The sequence below is a fragment of the Lathyrus oleraceus genome, chromosome 6, assembly GCF_024323335.1.
Source record: "Lathyrus oleraceus cultivar Zhongwan6 chromosome 6, CAAS_Psat_ZW6_1.0, whole genome shotgun sequence".
NCBI lineage: Eukaryota > Viridiplantae > Streptophyta > Magnoliopsida > Fabales > Fabaceae > Lathyrus > Lathyrus oleraceus.
Genome location: NC_066584.1, coordinates 349,100,881 through 349,111,475, shown reverse-complemented (window position 1 = coordinate 349,111,475; position 10,595 = coordinate 349,100,881).

The following is a 10,595-nucleotide window of genomic DNA, read 5'->3' as shown; positions in this document are numbered from 1 at the left end:
AAGCTTCCAATTGTTGGCCAGATGATGGAACAATGAAGAGATGCTCGAGTGCTTTGAGAGTTTTAGCAGAAAAATGCAAAGTGTGAAAATGTTGATTGAGAGGGAATGAGATTTTTCTGTGTATGATGGCTGCTACTAGGGTTTTTCTCAGCAGAAAAAGAGATGAATATATATGTTGTTTACTGGTGCTAATGAATGCTAATCATGGTTCATGAAAATGTGGAGTAGAGTTGGTAAAAGTGTACTTTCTTTCCAATTTTCAAGCAAGTTGACATGGGTGTATGTACTGCACGAATTTGGGCTTTCAAACATGACACAAACCACATTTCTGAACTATTTCAATTGGCCAAATGGTTTAAAAAAGATTATTTTGAAAAGTCAAAATTCAACTCACTTGAAATTAATTAAGGCAAGTTCAAAAAGGCCATTTTGCATGGTGATGTTTTGGTGCATGAGGATGACATATTTGGAAAGATGAGGTCAAATGTGACTTGTTGGAAAAACCCCACCAAATTTGGCCAAATGGTTTGAGAGATATGGCCTTTTGAAGTTCAAGAATTTCTGAAAATGATTTGATCATAACTTGCCAACCATACATGGGAATTGAGTGTTCTTGGACTTTTTGGAAATGGGAGAACAAGATCTTCAACTTTCATGTTGGGCAAAAATTCATTTGAAGCTTGTATCATGATGTAAGTTTGAGGATCAAGACTTTCCATTTTTAGTAAATTTCAGTTATAGGTCAAGTTTCCCTTTTTGGAAATTTCTGATCTGGCTTCAAATTCCTCCATGATGGTGTTTGACATGATATATGAAGACTATATGGACATGAATGAGACCTCTCAAACCAAATCCAATCATCAAATCACTGATTAAATGGACAGTTGACCAACAGTTGACTTTTAGGGTTTCTGGCAAACTGTGCATTGACTGATGACTTCTGAACATCCAATCTTTGACCTAAACACTTCAAATGGATCCCCAAGTCATGTGAACATGCTGGGCCAACCCTAGGGCCTTGGCTCAATGGAATTTGTACTTGCTTGCTTGATTGACTGATCTCCTGATCAGTTTGACCTAATCTTGCTAATGATCTTGCACTTGGGCAAAAGGACAATGCAATGCTATGCAGTGGACCATGTTATGCTATGACCTAATAATGACAATGTATGTATAATGATAGGTGCAAATTTGAGGTGTTACAGCTGCCCCTATTCAATCAGCTGGAAACCCGAATGGATGAGAGCAACGGCTGTCAGACTTTCAGGGTAAACAGGGATTGAATACCAAGAACCGTAGAAATTTGCACCGACTGGATATAATACAAGAAGAACCACGTCATTTACCGATGACAACTGCATGACAACTTCAGGCAAGCGAAACCATTTACCGATGGTTAACCACTGGAAACTTGATATTTACCGATATCAACTTCAACAAGACCATTTACCGATGGCTACTGCAACTGGGGATCCGATATTTACCGATATCGAAGAAAACGGGGCCATTTACCGATGGCGGATAAAACTGGGCATTCAATATTTACCGATATCGAAACATACAGGGCCATTTACCGATGGTGTCTCCACTTGGGGAGGAACAAAATCTTTGTGGCGTAATCAGACAAGACGTTTACCGACGACTTCTGGGGATCTTGATTTTATCAACAAGGAAACACAGCATGACCAGACATTTACCGATGACTGGGATGAGACTCGACGTTTACCGACATCGAAAGATGATGTTTACCGACATCAAAAAACGACCAGACATTTATCGATGACCGGGGAACACTTCACTAAGGGAAAAAACAAATATTTGCAACTGGAAACCAGATAGGACATTTACCGATGACTCTACTGGGGATTTCTAGCTGGGGATTATCAGACATTTACCGATGACTGCAGAAAAGACTCGATGTTTACCGACATCGAAAGATGATGTTTACCGACATCAAAAAATGACCAGACATTTACCGATGACTGGGGAGAATACCCGATGTTTACAGACACCGAAACAATGGTGTTTACCGACACCAACAATGATGACCAGACATTTACTGATGACTGGAGAGAATACCCGATGTTTACAGACACCGAAACAATGGTGTTTACCGACACCAAACAAAGAAACACACGCGAGTGCTAGTATGACACTTACCGGTATCACAAGAACGACTTCTTAGATATGTCAAGGCAAGGTTGACCACTTGCTGGGGGTCTCACTGGGGAGAAACAAACTTCCTGTCACCAACGGGTGAGGTAATAAACTTCTGTGGGGATATCAATCCTGAGTGCTGTCAGGAGCCGCTGTAGCAGGCGTGTTGCACCGATGTTGAACAAAATGATCCGCCTCTGCCGGGGATACGGTCTGGTGAGGTTAACATATGAATGCATATGTTTGAATTTTTCTATGGCGTAACGCTCCATATTGAATGGGAATGCTACGCAGTTTGAGGATGCAATGATCACTAAAATGCGAGAATGCAAAAATGATGAAAAACTCCGGCTGGGGAGCCAAAACTGATCGGGTACTCCAACTATGCGGGGAGACTCTGCAGGGAGAGCAACGACTTCTCACTCATGTTGGAGGATAGCACTGCTGCTGGGGAAAGGTAAACTCCGCTGGGGATATCCTTCAGTCCACAGATAGGATAAATGCTGGAGATAAATTTCAATGAACCTGCCTCACTCGGGGAGGAAATCGGCAAATACAGGCCTGCTGGGGGATAGGAAATCCTTAGATCTGTTGGGGAATAGAAGGCACTATCCACAGACGTCTCCGCAGGGGAACATAGCTCTGATAGCTTCCATACTTGCTTGGGGAAAATATCTGCTGAGGAAACGTCCTCACAGATGCCAACCTGAAAAACAGCACAACAAAATGCCCCCAGGGGATACATGGACAAGATACGCTCAAGTGTCCTCAACATTCAAAATGATTTTCAAATGTTTCATCATCCTGCAAGCTATTGTTTAGCCTTCATGTTCTTATATGCAATGCCTATCAAAAATTCGGACATTTTTGCAAACAAAACAGTAAAAAAAACAAAAGAGCCATTTATCTGAATAACGACTTTTATTGATTGAACATGCGCCTGAAAAGGCAAGTACATTGGGAGGCAATTCCTAGAAAGAGGTAATTGCGCACAAAAGGAAAGATCTATCCTAATGGCAATGTGAACACGGCATCCACTATTTCCCAATTCTATTATAACTCACAGATCATCAGTTTTCCTCCCAACTCCTTGCTTTCTGAGAAGGATGACTGGACGGATCACATCTTTCGAGATGGCAGACGACAAAGCTTGATGAAGTACAGACAACTCAGACTGTAGTCTTCGCCTTAATCCCTCTTTTGCCTGGATCGCCCTTTCGGGTTTTCAATCCACCGGGATACCCATTTTTGCCTAAGCCGCCCTTGCGGGTTTTCGACTTACCGGGTGTACAAATTCTTTTCATTTTATCCCTAATTTTTGCCCGAACCTTTTCTTTCTGTTTTTTGGTTCGCCGGGATGCCCATTTTTGCCTGGACTCTTTTATTCTTTTTGTCCAGCGGGTCAATTTATGCGAAGTATTTTTTTACTACATCTGAGTTAACAGGAGACGAAAAATCTTCACCATCCATAGTTGTAAGCATCAAGGCTCCACCGGAGAAGACCTTCTTCACAACATACGGACCTTCATAATTAGGAGTCCACTTGCCCCTGTTATCTGTACCGGGAGGGAGGATCCTCTTCAAAACTAGATCACCGATCTGATAGCTTCGAGGACGCACTTTCTGATCAAAGGCTCGCTTCATCCTTCTCTGATACAACTGTCCATGACATACAGCTGCTAGCCGTCTCTCTTCGATAAGGCTCAACTCGTTAAACCTTGTTCGAATCCACTCGGCTTCGTCCAGCTTGACATCCAATAAAACTCTCAGAGAAGGAATCTCCAATTCAACAGGTAGGACAACTTCCATACCATACACAAGGGAGTAAGGGGTTGCCCCGGTCGACGTACGTACTGAGGTACGGTACCCATGCAAAGCGAAAGGCAGCATCTCATGCCAATCCTTGTACGTAACGACCATCTTCTGCACAATCTTCTTGATATTCTTGTTCGCCGCTTCTACAGCACCATTCATCTTCGGTCTGTAAGGAGAAGAATTGTGATGTTCAATCTTGAAATCTTTACAAAGCTCTTTCATCATCTTGTTGTTGAGATTCGAACCATTGTCAGTGATGATTCTCTCAGGAACTCCATAACGACATATGATTTCTTTCTTGATGAACCGGGTAACCACTTGTTTGGTAACGTTAGCATAGGAAGCTGCTTCCACCCATTTGGTGAAATAGTCAATCGCTACCAAAATGAAGCGATGTCCATTCGAAGCAGTAGGCTCAATCTTCCCAATCATATCAATGCCCCACATGGCAAACGGCCAAGGCGAATTCATGACATTCAGAGGGCTTGGTGGTACGTGCACCTTATCAGCATAGATTTGACACTTATGGCACTTCCGAGCATACTTGAAACAATCGGATTCCATAGTCATCCAGTAATAACCCGCTCTCAACAATTTCTTAGCCATTGCATGTCCGCCGGCATGAGTACCGAAGGAGCCTTCATGAACTTCCTGCATTAACATGTCCGCCTCGGGTCTGTCCACGCATCTGAGCAAGACCATGTCAAAGTTTCTCTTATACAGCACATCATCCTGATTCAAATAGAAGCTTCCAGCTAGCCTCCTCAGGGTTTTCTTGTCATTCTTCGACGCACCTTCAGGATACTCCTGAGTCTTTAGGAAGTTCTTGATGTCATAATACCACGACTTCTCATCAATCACAACGGACTCGGCTGCAAACACATACGCAGGCCTCTCAAGTCGATTCACCACAACATGTGGCACATGATTCCACCAATGAACTTTGATCATTGACGACAAAGTGGCCAAGGCATCAGCCATTTGATTCTCATCCCGGGGGACATGATACAACTTCACCTTCTTGAAGAACGTCAGTATTCTTCTGGTGTAATCTCTATATGGAATCAAATGCGGCTGATTCGTATTCCAATCTCCATTGACTTGATTGACCACTAGAGCGGAATCTCCAAATATATCAAGAGTTTTGATCCTCAGATCAATGGCTTCTTCTATCCCCATGATACAAGCCTCATACTCAGCTTCGTTGTTGGTGACGTCAAACGTCAATCTGGCAGAAAAAGGTATATGAGCACCTTTAGGATTGATCAATACTGCCCCAACACCGTTACCATTCATATTCACAGCCCCATCAAACATCAGTGTCCATTTGTCATCCGGATCCGGTCCTTCCTCGACAAGAGGCTCTTCGCAATCTTTCATCTTAAGATACATGATGTCTTCGTCAGGGAACTCAAACATCATAGGCTGATAATCTTCAATCGGTTGCTCGGCGAGGTAGTCTGACAGAATACTACCTTTGATGGCCTTTTGTGACGTGTACTGAATATCATATTCTGTTAGAATCATCTGCCAACGAGCAACACGTCCGGTGAGAGCTGGTTTCTCAAAGATGTACTTCACTGGATCCATCTTAGAAATCAATAAGGTAGTATGGTTCAACATATACTGCCTCAGTCGGCGAGCAGCCCAGGCCAAAGCACAGCAAGTTTTCTCGAGCAGTGAATATCTTGTTTCACAGTCGGTAAACTTTTTGCTAAGGTAGTATATGGCATGCTCTTTTCGACCAGACTCGTCATGCTGTCCCAATACACACCCCATTGAGTTCTCGGTTACTGATAGGTACATTATCAGAGGTCTCCCTGGAACTGGAGGTATAAGGATTGGAGGTTTCTGCAAATACTCTTTAATCTTGTCAAAAGCTTTCTGACAATCATCATTCCACCTGATTGCTTGATTCTTTCTTAGCAATTTGAAAATTGGTTCACACGTGGCAGTTAGGTGAGATATGAACCTCGCAATGTAGTTCAATCTCCCTAAAAACCCACGGACCTGCTTCTCCGTTTTCGGTTCAGGCATCTCTTGAATAGCTTTGACTTTCGCTGGATCAACCTCAATCCCTTTCTCACTGACAATGAAGCCTAAAAGCTTCCCTGATCTCACCCCAAACGTACACTTGTTCGGATTCAACCTCAGCTTGAACTTTCTCAACCGATCAAACAGCTTCTGCAAATTAACCAGGTGCTCCTCTTCTGTCTGCGACTTCGCAATCATATCATCTACGTACACTTCAATTTCTTTGTGCATCATGTCATGAAAAAGAGTCGTCATTGCCCTCTGATAGGTAGCACCAGCATTCTTTAACCCAAATGGCATCACCTTATAGCAGAACGTGCCCCAAGGTGTAATGAATGTCGTCTTTTCCATGTCCTCCGGCGCCATCTTGATCTGATTATATCCAGAGAAACCATCCATGAAAGAGAATACCGAGGATTGAGCCGTATTATCAACCAATACATCAATGTGAGGTAATGGGAAATCATCTTTCGGACTCGCTCTATTCAAATCCCGGTAATCGACACACATTCTGACTTTGCCATCCTTCTTCGGCACAGGAACGATGTTGGCCACCCATGGGGGATAACTTGTAACAGCCAAAAAACCCGCATCCCACTGCTTCTGAACCTCTTCCTTGATCTTAGTCGCCATGTCAGGACTCGTTCTACGAAGCTTCTGCTTGACCGAAGGACATCCTTCTCTAAGAGGTAATCGATGCACCACAATGTCTGTATCCAACCCAGGCATATCTTGATATGACCAGGCGAATATCTCCACATATTCTCTCAGCATCTCAATCAGCCTCCTCTTGACAGAGTCCTCTAGAGCAACCCCAATCTTGATTTCTCTTTTGGCGTCCTCAGTACCCAAATTAACAACCTCCAACTCCTCCTGATGAGGTTGGATGACCCTTTCCTCCTGCTTCAGCAATCTGACCAATTCTGCAGGGAGTTCACAGTCTTCCTCACTCTCCTCTTCAGCTTGGTAGATGGGATTGTCGAAATCATACTGAGCCATAACAGAACTGTTCATAGTGAATGCCATAAGATCGCTTCTGCATGTTTAATGCTTTGTTTTAGAAAAAGAGTTCAATAAAGTCATAAAAAACAAAAACATTGCCATTTTTATTGTTTTGAAAAAAGATGAAAACAAAAAATAGAAAGACAGGGATCACAAAGTTTGATTGCAAAAAATGTCCTTCATTAATGATAATCATTAAAACATGATGAGGCCCTACAATGAATCACTACGCCTTGGGCAGATCGTAGGATTTTCATGCAAAATGAAAAAACAACAGAAAATTACTCTGTCAGAAGAGTAACTTGAACCACTTCTTCAGCCGTCCAGTTGTTGATAGACCCCCCTGGTGCACACGGGCGAACCCAGTTGTCCAAATCACAATCACTGTCACAGTCTTCACTACCGGTTGCAGAGACGTCGCCATGATTCATCAGCCCAACGCTGGTAAAGGTACTCGGACCCGCTTGACCATTCTGCTCTGCTTGGAGAGGCTCATAACCAACGCCAAATTTGTCTTCTTTGACAGGCAAGTCCACCATCTTGCCCCAGCCTTCAGCTTTGCCAGATTCAACAACTCTTTGCCTGCTTGTAAGAAGCAATTGAAGCACCCGGCTTCCTCTGCTCAGCGTACGCCACTTTCTCAAGAGCCACAGTCTCAAACGCCTGGCATAAGGTTTCGTGGATCTCGCCATCCACCTCAACATATTTGAACGAGGATAGATGACTCACCAGAATCTCTTCTTCACCGCACACGGTCACAATCTGACCGTTCCAGACATACTTGAGCTTTTGATGGAGAGTCGACGAGACTGCCCCTGCTGCATGAATCCATGGACGCCCCAATAAACAACTATAGGCGGGCTGGATGTCCATAACATAGAAGATGATATCGAATACCTCAGGACCTATCTTCACAGGCAAGGTAACTTCCCCACACACAGAACGTTTGGAGCCGTCGAAAGCACGAACGATCAGGTCACTGGGAGTAAGCACAAACCCTTCCACATCAATCTTCTTCAGAATCTGCTTAGGCAACACATTCAGCGACGACCCGGTGTCTACCAATACGTGAGACAACACTGCCCCCTTGCACTCCATGGTGATGTGCAAGGCTTTGTTATGGTTTCGCCCTTCAGGCGGTAAGTCCAGGTTGGTGAATCCTACACCATGCCTGGTGCTCACATTGGCCATCACACCCTCCAGTTGATTGACAGAAATCTCCTGAGGCACGTAAGCCAGATTCAACATCTTCAGCAAGGCATTACGGTGTGCCTCAGAGCACAACAACAGTGAAAGTATAGAAATCTTGGACGGAGTTTGGTTCAACTGATCTACAATCTTGTAGTCACTCTTCTTGATTATTTTCATAAACTCCTCCACGTCTTTCTCAAATGACCCCTCGGGCGCTTCCTTCTGGACAGGCTCTTCCTCAACCACAGCTTGCTTACCCTTTGCTTTGGCGAGAGCCTCAGCATTATTGTCCCTCAAAGGCTGCGGTGCGAACAGACGACCGCTTCTGGTAAAACCTCCTGGACCCCCTACATTATCCACAGCCGGACCAACAGTTGCAGGAACTCTATTCGGTAAACCAATGGTCACTGGAGTTTGATTCACTGGTCTCGTCTGACTTTCAGCCCTTCTGTTACTGCGGTAAGCATTATCATACTTCCACGGCACGGCTCTACTATTCTCAACAGCCCTCCTTCCAGACGCGGCGATAGTAGTTGGAGCACTGATGGTTACAGGCACGGAAATGGTAACTGGGGTACCATTTGTTGCAGGTGCACTAACGACCCTTTGTCCACGTCCTTCAGACGGTTTAAAGTAAATGGTGATAGTTGACACTGTTCCACGATCTTTTACAGCCCTACTGAATTGCAAACAACCCTCATCCATCATACCCTGGATACCGGCCTTTAACTGGTCGCAACCATTCTCAGATTCTGCACAGCCCAAACAATCCTCATCACAGCCCGAGTAGACACCCCCATTCAGCAGACGGCCCTTCACAACTAGCAGAGAAGTCTGAACATCATCAACATTAACAACCAGATCTTCAGCTTCTTTCCTCTCAATATTGTTCACTCTATGCCCACCATGCTGAGGCATAGGGTTGTTTACGACGTTAGGCACTGGAGCGAAGTTGATCGCCTTGGCATCGATCAAATCTTGGACCTTGTGCTGGAGAGCCCGACACTTCTCAGTATGATGCCCTGGTGCCCCAGAGTGAAAGTCACAACGGACGTTGGCGTCGTACCCAGGAGGCAATACTGTAGGCGGAGCCATTGTACGCAACTCAACCATTCCCAACCTGAGTAGTTCGGGCAGCAGTTCGGCGTACGACATGGGTAGCGAATCAAAACGTCGATCAGGCATCCTTTGTCTGGGCTGATACGGACGTTGCTGTTGTTGTTGTTGCGGTTGTTGAACTCTTGGTTGTTGTTGTTGACGAGGTTGAGGTGCCGGAATGGTTACTGCAGCAGCTTGACGGTATTCAATTCTGTTCTGATCTCTGCGGTGTTGAACAGCATTAGTTTCACCCTCTCTTCGACGAGGTGCCCCAGCAAACGGCTTCTTAGAAGAAGAGGAACCAGCATCTTGGATCTTCCCAGTTTTAATCAAGCTCTCAGTCCTCTCTCCACAAATGACAACATCAGAAAAACTACCGAATGGGCAGCTCCCCATCCGGTCCATAAACACACCTTGAAGAGTACCGATAAACATATCTGTCAACTCCCTCTCCAGCATAGGGGGTTGAACTCTAGCAGCCAGTTCACGCCACCTCTGGGCGTACTCCTTGAAGCTTTCATTGGATTTCTGACAAAGACTCTGCAGCTGAGTCCGGCTCGGTGCCATGTCCATGTTGTGTTTGTATTGCCTCAAAAAGGCCTCACCCAGATCCCTCCAGCATCGGATCGAATCTCTCTTTAATTCCATGTACCAGTCTAAAGAAGCCCCAGATAGACTATCTTGGAAAAAATACATCCACATCTTTTCATCATCGGTATACGCAGAGATTTTTCGATAATAAGCCTGCACATGGGTGCGAGGGCAAGAAGTACCGTTGTATTTATCGAAGGACGGTGCTTTGAACTTGTAAGGGATTCTCAAACCTTCCACCAACCCCATATTGGTAACATCAAAACCGAGAGAATTCTGACATTCCATAGCTCTAATTTTCTCAGCAAGGGCATCAACTTTACGATCCCTCTCGTCAACCCTTCCCAGAACGTCTTCGTCTTCACTGAGCAGAGTGAACATATCCTCTTGTCTGTCAACAATCGGAGCAGGATTACGGGCCGGGGCACGGACCGCTCTGGCATTAGCGGCATCTGGAGCAATAGGTTGACCGTTGATTCGAATTCCCCCCAACTCATCACCTACAGCATAGTTGTTGATGGGTACAGCAGCTGCAACATTGTTATCATTGACCGGGCCTCCCTCTGGCGGAGCATGGTTGACCGGTGGAATTGCAGCTTCTTGTCTCTGAACCAGGGCTCGAAGTTCTTCTTGACCTTGTGCAACCCCTTGCATCATATTCATGAACTGGGCCATGTTAGCCTTCATCTCAGCCAACTCAGCTTGAA